Source organism: Macrobrachium nipponense, chromosome 2 (assembly GCF_015104395.2).
Source record: "Macrobrachium nipponense isolate FS-2020 chromosome 2, ASM1510439v2, whole genome shotgun sequence".
NCBI classification, from domain to species: domain Eukaryota; kingdom Metazoa; phylum Arthropoda; class Malacostraca; order Decapoda; family Palaemonidae; genus Macrobrachium; species Macrobrachium nipponense.
This window is the reverse complement of record NC_087201.1, coordinates 159962009-159971655: the sequence shown is the minus strand read 5'-3', so window position 1 is coordinate 159971655 and position 9647 is coordinate 159962009. Positions and strand designations below refer to the sequence as shown.

The following is a 9647-nucleotide window of genomic DNA, read 5'->3' as shown; positions in this document are numbered from 1 at the left end:
TCTCTTAATCTCTCTCTCTCTCTCTCTCTCTTTGGTTGCTGCTGGTTCGGATACTTTGACCTCTCTCAAGCGACCATGTTTAATCACCTCTGAAGGACCCTGGGCGGATTTTTATGTCATCGCGTTGGTAACGATGTCCGAAGTTCGTGTCCAGGTTAATATTGGCTCCTTTCTTTTTCCCAAATAACGGCAGCCTACAATGAAAGGTTTTGGGGTTTTCCTCCCTCGACCCGTACCGTGGACAACGCGTACGCTCGAGTTTTTTTGTTCCTTTTATTTCTCTCATCCTTTTGATAAACTTGTCTTTATGGTGGGGATTGGCATCGCGCTCTTAAACTAAATCGAATTAGAAATATTAGTCAGCTTGGCATAAATTACTCGCTAATTGCCGTAACACTTGCATATTTAAAGCAGAGTAGATTGTGCTTTTTTTATATATTCTAGAGATTTTCATGGAAAGATTGCTAGTTTTAATGAAATACTTGTGTTCCTTGTTGGCATATTTATGAACGCGTGAGCACATTATATATATATATATATATATATATATATATATATATATATATATATATATATATATATATATATATATATATATATATATTATATATATATAAAGATTATATATATATATATATATATATATATATATATATACGAAAACAATAAAATTCAGGTATGTACGCACTAAAGTTTAAATTTACCTACATATATTGTCTCGCCTTCAATATAGGGTCGTCTTTTCATTTTTTCTCCTTGACATTACCTTTATTTATAGAAAAGCATCACTTCTATATATTTCTTGATCGAGTTATTCATACGTAACCGTAAATACGCATTTTTACGATGTACGTACTAAATAAGTAAAAAGTGTGGCCCCCAACATATACACACATCTTGCACGCACGCGGCATACAGATCTGCATAATACGACTGACAGCATACGTTCCATTACGGCATATGAATGCCTAGGGCAAAATATGCCAGGTCCTTGGCCGTGGCCGAATGAAAGCGGCACAAATTTCGAAATCATCTCCGACGACAGGTTTCCTCTCTCTTCGTGAATGGCCGTTGATGCCACCGTTGGATTCTACCTTTTGAAGTTTGAGGTCGTTATCGTTGTTTTAAAAGGCAAAGTAGGACTTGGGACTTGCTTAAAGGAGAAGTGGTAGTGTCGTATGCCTCCATTCGAAGGTCTGTGGGCTGTGGCACACTCTACCAGTTTGGTCTAGGTTAGGGAGAGAGAGAGAGAGAGAGAGAGAGAGAGAGAGAGAGAGAGAGAGAGAGAGAGAGAAAATGGAGAAAACCGTAAGCTATCTACTTTTCGAAAAAAAAAATTAACGGAGATTCGACGACTTTGCTTGTTTGTTGTGAATCAGCTAAACTGGCGCCAAGCAGCAATGTCCCAAAGCCGCCGAAAGGGAATGAGTAAATAAGTAGTAGCAAAATGTTTACCGTAGTACTACTGAACTGAACATTACCGATACGAAATCAGCTCGTTTGAAAAAAGGTCCTCTCCTCTCTCTCTCTCTCTCTCTCTCTCTCTCTCTCTCTGCAAAATATTCAAGTGTACGAAGGGGATAATGAAATTGATACCTCTTGATATGCAGTAATTATCTCCCAAGATTTGACTGAATTTTGCAGGGATGAAATATTGTATGCAGATGTTTTTATCGCGGAATTCGGCGTCTCTAACTGAACTGTAAGATATTACCCCAGTTAAGCGTTAAGACAGTACCTCGAATGGATCAGACTGTAGCTTTAAACGAAGCAGTGAGAGAGCTCTCCCAGCCAAGATGGATGATAGATTTTTCACAGGAATCTGTAATATGACATTTCCCTTCAGTTGAAACTATCGTTTCCCGTGAATTTAGATGACAGTTGTTCCAATTCATAGGTTATATTATTCCTCTGATCAAGTTAGACCCCGGATTGAATTCTGAGACAAGGCGTTACTTCGAGTTGTGATACAGTACTCGTGATGAAGTTTTGAGAGTGCAAATTCAGTTGACACTATAGAAACTGTAATAAATTAGCCCCGATCGACTGTAAGATAACACCACACTGCGCTTAGGTCACCTTTAATAAAGCTGTGGTACTGTAGTACCACTGCTGTAGTACCACTGCTGCAGTCATTATGCAGTGCCTTCCAGTTAACCTGTAAGACAATAATGTCCACTTCTGATCAGTTTGGAGAACGTTGCCTACAAATAAATAGGAAGACAGGGACTCCAGTCAAGCTGGAAGACAACTCCTTAATTAAGACTCTAGACCGAACCTCCAGCTGTAACGAAAGACACAACCTCCAGTTAAACCTTGAGAATGCGTTTACGATCAAAGGGAAAGAAGGAAGCACTGCGCAAATTCACGACAGCTGTTCCTGTTAAGCTGGAACTCAGTACTTTTAGTTGAGCTGTGAACCTGTGCCGCTAATCAATTGGAAGGGAGTATTTCTGATCAAGCTGGATCAAGCTGCAAGGACTGAGAGGTCATTCCTGCCAGTCAAGCTGGTGGACGGAACTTATTTCAAGCTGAAGAAAGTTTTGCCAGTCAAAAAATAGGAATAAATGACACCGTCACCGTAAAAATATTTGCATTTTAAATTTCACTATAACAAGAGACCATTTTTAGTTTTCTGGTAAAAAAAAAATACATTGAAAAGGTTTTTTCTGTCCGTCTCAGATCTTAAAAACGACTAAGGCTAGAGGGCTGCAAATTGGTATGTTGATCATCCACCCTCCAATCATCAAACGTACCAAATTGTAACCCTCTAGTCTCGGTAGTTTTTATTTCATTCAAGATTAAAGTTAGCCACGTTCGTGTGTCTGGCACCGCAACAACACGGGCCACCACGGCCGGCTGAGAGTTTCATACAGAGAACTTGGTTGCGCCGATGAAACTTCCGCGTAATTTTGTGCTTGTTTTGCGTGAAACTAGAGCTCCGCTGTTTGTTTTTAGATACGAAATCGTTTCCCTTCTCGAGGATATTAGTAGGAGCTGAATAGTTTTTGAATACTTTATTCAGCAAACTGCTTGGACATAATCTAGTGCTAGTGGTAACGTCTCCAGTACTACCAGCGGTAATAACGTCTAGTACAACCAGAGGTAATAACTTCTAGTACTACCAGTGGTAATAATGTCTAGTACAACCAGAGGTAATAACGTCTAGTACAACCAGAGGTAATAACGTCTAGTACAACCAGAGGTAATAACGTCTAGTACAGTAAGCTCCAGAAGTGAAGCGACAAATTTCAGAGGATTTCGTTCGAAATTCACTAACTGGCAACTACAACACGTGGCTGAAAAATATATTTTTTTCTAAAGTGAAAGCTCTATCTAGCAAAATAAAGCTAACATATGATGCACAAATATCAAATCTATGATATTTATAATAATCATAAGAAAAAATTACGGTAACTTTAATTATTTTAAAATCAAACTATAGAAGCGAAACAATTTGAAATTTACTTCAAACTACAGAAGCGAAACAATTTGAAATTTTCGTTCAACACGGGATTACCAACATTACCAATGAATATTTCGAGCAATGTGGAAACAAAAATTTAATATCATAGTGCATTATCAATTATTTTAGCGAAAATGCATAAAACCAAGCAAGTATCACTAGAATGTAAAGGGCAAATCTCCGCAACATTAAACATAATCTACCATGAATGCGCCTAGATTCAACAGAGAAGTTAGGTGTGATTGGTAGTTCTGATTTTAGCTTCTAGGACCGAGCATGAAACACCATCTTCGTGAAAGGCTCTAACTGATGCTGCTACCTTCAGGTGACTAGGCCTAGTTTCGGGCATAGCAAGGCTTACATTGCAGGGCGGCTGTCTGTTATTTAGGCAACGATAGAACCATTAGGACCGAAACTAGGACCTGTCCTTGCACCTGGGAAACAGACTCGCTATATAAGAAATAAGAAAGACGGTCGCAAGCAACAAGAACACCTGTAAAATCACGACAGACCCCACCTCCCCCCCCCCCCCCTCTACCTCTACCTCTACCTCTACCCACAGTCCTAACTCCACCTTTTTCACTCTAACCTTTAAACAAGAATCTTCTAATCACATTTCAACTGTGAAATTTAAGACTGGACTTGCGTAAGTGGGCTATATCATAAGGGAGTGATATCACCCAAATTCATATTTCCACGGGCCAAACCAGTAATCGTTCGTTCTAGTCAAGCATTATTGTATAAAAGAAATTTATGAGTTTTTTGGGTGTGTGTATATATATATATATATATATATATATATATATAGTATATATAGTATATAGTATATATATATATATATATATATATATGTGTGTGTGTGTGTGTGTGTGTGTGTGTGTGTGTGTGTGTGTGTGTATAAAGAAGCACCCGAGCATGACCAATAGGCCTAGTGCTCGATTCTTAAAACAGGCCTCTGGTTATTCCTGACTAGATAAAAAGGTCCTGTGTGTGTGTGAGAGAGAGAGAGAGAGAGAGAGAGAGAGAGAGAGAGAGAGCACGACAGGAAATACTCGAATTAAAATAATGCTCGCCAAGCATATTCACACTCCGGATTGTATGGACAAGAATAGTCTCACTTATGCACTGAAAAAAAAAAATGTGGAAACCTACGAAAATACTTGTTTGACGCGATCCTGAACGCAATTCTACATGGAAAAATTTGCACAATTGAGGAATTCAATTAAATTATCAACTAACAAGATGGAAAATATATTTCCTTGATTCTTGAATAGGCCTAACCATGTAGCCAATGCTAAACGCGCATATAACTTGGATTTCGATTTTTTTATTTCACATCATCTTGTGTCCTATTTATATTTCATCTAATCAGATGCTAAACCTTTTTGTGCTTTATCAAAAGAAATCATAATAACTTTCTAAATAACGCTATAAAAGTAGAAAGTTAATTTACAAATCATATTAGGCCAATGCTTATGCACTCGATTCCTGCTGCCACTCTATGGTGAACGCTTTGATATCACACATTGAGAGCCGCAGATGTTTCTATGGGGAAATTCTTTTTATTTTCTTTTAATAAACAATTATTGAACTAACATTGATCATTCACTGGGAAAATACTTTCAATGCTTTTACAGTTAATCACTGATACGTATTACTGATAAAGAGGATGACAATAATTGGAATAAAATATACTAAATCGCAACCCCACAAGTTTCTAAAGAAGTACGATCAATTCTGAAATTTGTCGCTTCACTTCTGGAACTTACTGTACAACCAGAGGTAATAACGTCTAGTGCTACCAGTGGTAATAACGTCGCGTCGTTCATTTTGGTTTTACCTGCATAGACTTCAATAGCTCGATTATTTCTGGTTTGGCCTAGTGGTCATATAATTTGCACAGCTCACATTCTACTCTAGAACTGAAATATGAAGGGGCAATTCGTGAAAGCCAAATTGTCAATGATTTATATATATATATATATATATATATATATATATATATATATATTTGAACATGACAGATAATTAACATAGACACCCATAGAAAAGCACGTGGGGCATGAATGAGTTTAAAGACTGTAATTTAACATTATTAATTCAAATGAAAACGTATTGTTTATTAAGTATGTTAAGAGATTGGAGCATTTGTCGAGAATATTACGGAAGATAAATGGAACACTAAAAGAAGTAGAAGGAAGGGGGAAACTAAAGGAAATAATGAAGGCAGACAAAAGAACCCCCCCTTTTTTTTTTTTTTTTTTTTTTTTTTTTTGCTTGGCACCAAATGCCATTATGGCACCCGGGACAAATACCCAGCTGCGTCCACCTGTGACCTCCTAGGAGGGTGGTGCCGGTTACGAAACCTGTAATGTCAACTTTGAAGCTCATGCCGTTTAGTCATGTCTATTTTGAGCCATAGCAGCTCTCGTGCATTTACGGCGAGCCATTACGAGGAAGAGGAAGTGGGAACACTTTGTTTCCTTTATGTTTATCAGTGGCGGATTACCCGATAGACTAATTAGGCTAAGCCTAGGGGCCCCTGGCTTCAAAGTCGCTAGCCTGTATATTAAGAATGGTGTAGCTGCAAAAATGATTGGCCCCTTAAAACAAACACACACACACACACATATACTAAGGCTCTACTGCGTGGTGGAGGGGGGGAGTGGAGAGAGGTAGCTGGAGTAGTGTGTGATTAGAAAATACCAGTGAAGCTAAAAGTCAAGATCTGTAGCACAGTGATAAGACCAGTTAATGGATAGATCGGAAACCTGGGCTCTAAGAAGAAAAGAGGAAGTTAAGCTTGAGAGAACAGAGATGAGGATGCTCAGGTGGATTATGGGAATATCGCTGCTTGAGAGGTTGGAAAATGATGGAATAAGAAGAAGGGCAGGGTTGGTAAAGATGGCAGAGGTGATAAGAGAGTCACGACTGAGATGGTATGAGCATGTGCTGAGGATGGATGACGAGGAGGGAGTGAAGAGGGTTTGGGAGGAACCTGTTAGAGGAAGAAGATCGAGAGGGAGACAGAGAATGAGATGGCGAGATAAAGTGAAGGAAGATATGGAGAGAAGAGGTTTGATGGAGGATGATGCCTTGTGAAGGGATGTAGGGATAGCAGTGGGAAAGAAGAACACACACACACACACACACACAGACACACACACACACACACACACACACATATATATATATATATATATATATATATATATATATATATATATATATATATATATATATACTTTTAGCCTAGGGCACCCAGAGACTAAGATCTTAAACCGGCACTGTATATTATATTAGCATTAAATGTACTACGTCATATTAGAACACTGTTTCTCAACCCCGGGGGTAAATTACCCCAACGGGGTAATGGACTCATATTTTTGGGGGTAATGAATGTTCCGATTGTACGTATTGGAAAGGGAATTGTTGCACAATTTCCTGCATTGGATGCCTTCCTTGATCAGGTGAATTCTGAAGATATCCTCAACCCTCAACCAACCACATGAAAGCAGACATTAGAGATCTCCTGACCGGCCTCTTAAAAGGCTTGCAAAATACTCGACAGATTTTAATAGTACCAACAATGAATGGGCAAGAAATCCTTTTAATGTGAGTGAAGATCTCATTCCTGACGAGGACTGTCCAGCGAAAGAGGAATTCATCACACACACAGGACAAACAATGCTTGGAAACTAATGTTTAGCAACACTAGCCTCTCGAGCAGTACAAATTCTCACAGGCAAACCAAGCCCAACCTTCTCACTGAAGAATCAGAGCAAACGTATAGTGATCACTGAATAATATGTTTTATTATTGTTGTATTGGATATTCTGTTTTTATGGTGGTTGATTTTGATATACATAAAAACGGAAAAGTCTGCATTTGTTCTGGATCCTTAAATACATGCGGTCAATGGCAGGCTAATTGATAACTGCGAAATTGGATTATGGGGTAATCATTTCGAAATGGTTTGGAAACACTGCATCAGAACATCTTCCCTCGGCAGCTGTGGACAAAAAAGTTTTCTTTGACACATAAATTACAAAGAGAGAGAGAAAAAAAACATCTTGTCATAAGTAATTAGGAGTAACATGACTCTGGCAACGCAAGCGTAAATTGCCACATCTGGAGACGCTCAGACTTCCGTCAGATGTTTGAAGTAACATTAGTTTGAAGGCCAACCTGTGCAAATGTTGCATCGAATGAAATCGTATTTTTTGCTGGTTGCTTTGGTTTCGTGGGTTACCGTAACATTAAAGAAACTGAGAATAAATGAAAACGGAGCAAAGTTGAAGAATATTTTTGTGACAAAGGAAGACCGGTAACTCAAAAGACATAACACCTAGTGGTGCCCGTGATCTCTAGGCCTATGTACCTAACTCACCTTTAAAGTTACGGCTATTCAAAACGTGCATAGCTGAAATTTTACCTTGATTAACTATATTACCATAAGTGACATTCTGTCATTCGTGTTTATTTTCGGACTGCAATGTGTAATATACGATAACAGGCTCTAACTGAAGTTTATGCGCAGAGAAATGTTTCTCTTAGACTACTCGTATTAGCAAGAAATCAATTCGACAATAACAACAGATTTAATTAGCTTGATATGATATAAATAAATCAGAATGTCATATGTGAGTCATCCAGATACTCTGTTCGTGTCCCTGCTGACTTTCAGCAGAGTCCGATGGGAGTTCCGTCGAGTTTGTGTAGTACGTCTCCAAAATTAGACTGTTTTTGTGATGTGTCAACCTCCAGGAATCTTCAAACCAGAGCATATTATTAGTTCAGTTTTTTTTTTATAGCTTCGTAGTATAGCATGTTTCAGTTTCTTGACAGGATGGGGGTTTATTATTCACTTCAGACATTTTTGTAACAGCCCAGTCACCTATTATATTCCTTAGGCACATTTCCGTTCGTGGTACTAGAAAGACAAAATTGTGATTTACTAAGACGCTCATACCTCTGCCCCAGTGGTCACTAGGGTCAACAAAGACACGAAATAAAGGTCATTAAACTGCTCGTGATTTCAGAAGCTTAATGTCAGAATGAAGGAATTGACACTTAGACTTTTATGTTCTTGATTACTTCGTTGGTAACCGTTTGTTGTCAAATGTTTTTCTTTTGCAGGTGATGAATTCATTGGTGAAATGGGATAAGCAATCAATTGTATTTAGAGCAAAAGTACATATTACAGATGAAAAAGACCGGCCATTAACATACGTTTCGACAGAAGAGAATCATTAATATCAAAATAAGAACCCATCAATGCCATTTACAGTGAATAAGCTACTTCTGGTTTCCCAACTGTTTTGTTAAGTAATAGCATCCTAGGTTTTGCCAAAGCTATATTTCTTAACACTACATCGTTGAGAGGATGTGCATGACCTTAAGAAATGGATGAAAGAACTTTGAAACTCACGCAAGATCACGTTCCATATTCTAACAGGTAATGGAGGGTAGTATGCAAAAATGTGTTCTTTCTCGCCCCTATGATTCATCACATTAGAAAGCGTAGTGCGTTTTTAGTTTTCTCGAACGAAAACTAATATGCGGGCTTTAATTTTCCGCCTGCCTTTTTTTCTATCTGAACTTTTTCTGTCCATACTTTTTCCTGTCCGCCCTCAGATCTTAAAAACTACTGCGGCTAGAGGGCTGCAGATTGGTATGTGTTGATCATCCACCCTCCAATCATCAAACATTTTGGTCATTCTTCTTATTAAAAACAGCTTTCGAATTTAGTGTGGTAGAGATGTCCAAAATTATGCTGTAAAATACCCTTACAGCTTCGCCCCTTTTTCATTTCATTGAACCCCATATCTATTAGCCTAGTGAAAAAAAGGCGAAACCTTGAACCGAAAGCCTGAAGCCTTTAAATATAATTAAATTAAGAAAGCTTCTTTTGGACGCTTAAAAATTTAATAGACATCGTAATAGAGAACTCATTACTATATCTGTTTCTTCTTTCAGGTTAGACTGTCTTCTGTCTTCAGTGGGATGCGGTAACATGGGACTAAAAGGTCAGTTTTCTTCTGCATCTCTGTGTGAAATCACTCATAGTCTTCTTCCCTTCCCACCCTTATCCTCCTACCCACTGTCATTCCCTCCCCACCACCCCTCCTTCCCTAAGCATTCCTCCCACAACATACTACGTACTTCCCTTCCCGTCACT

General features: G+C 38.4%; 1 protein-coding gene across 1 annotated transcript in view; it reads left to right on the top strand.

The window, feature by feature from the left end:
* The first annotated feature begins 3015 nt into the window (after window positions 1–3015).
* Window positions 3016–9647, top strand: part of LOC135221087 (UDP-glucuronosyltransferase 1A8-like) — a 63601-nt gene continuing 56969 nt past the window's right edge. The window contains exon 1 of the mRNA XM_064258884.1: window positions 3016–3105. The gene's annotated coding sequence lies outside the window, so the exon portion shown is untranslated. The remainder of the gene's footprint in view (window positions 3106–9647) is intronic.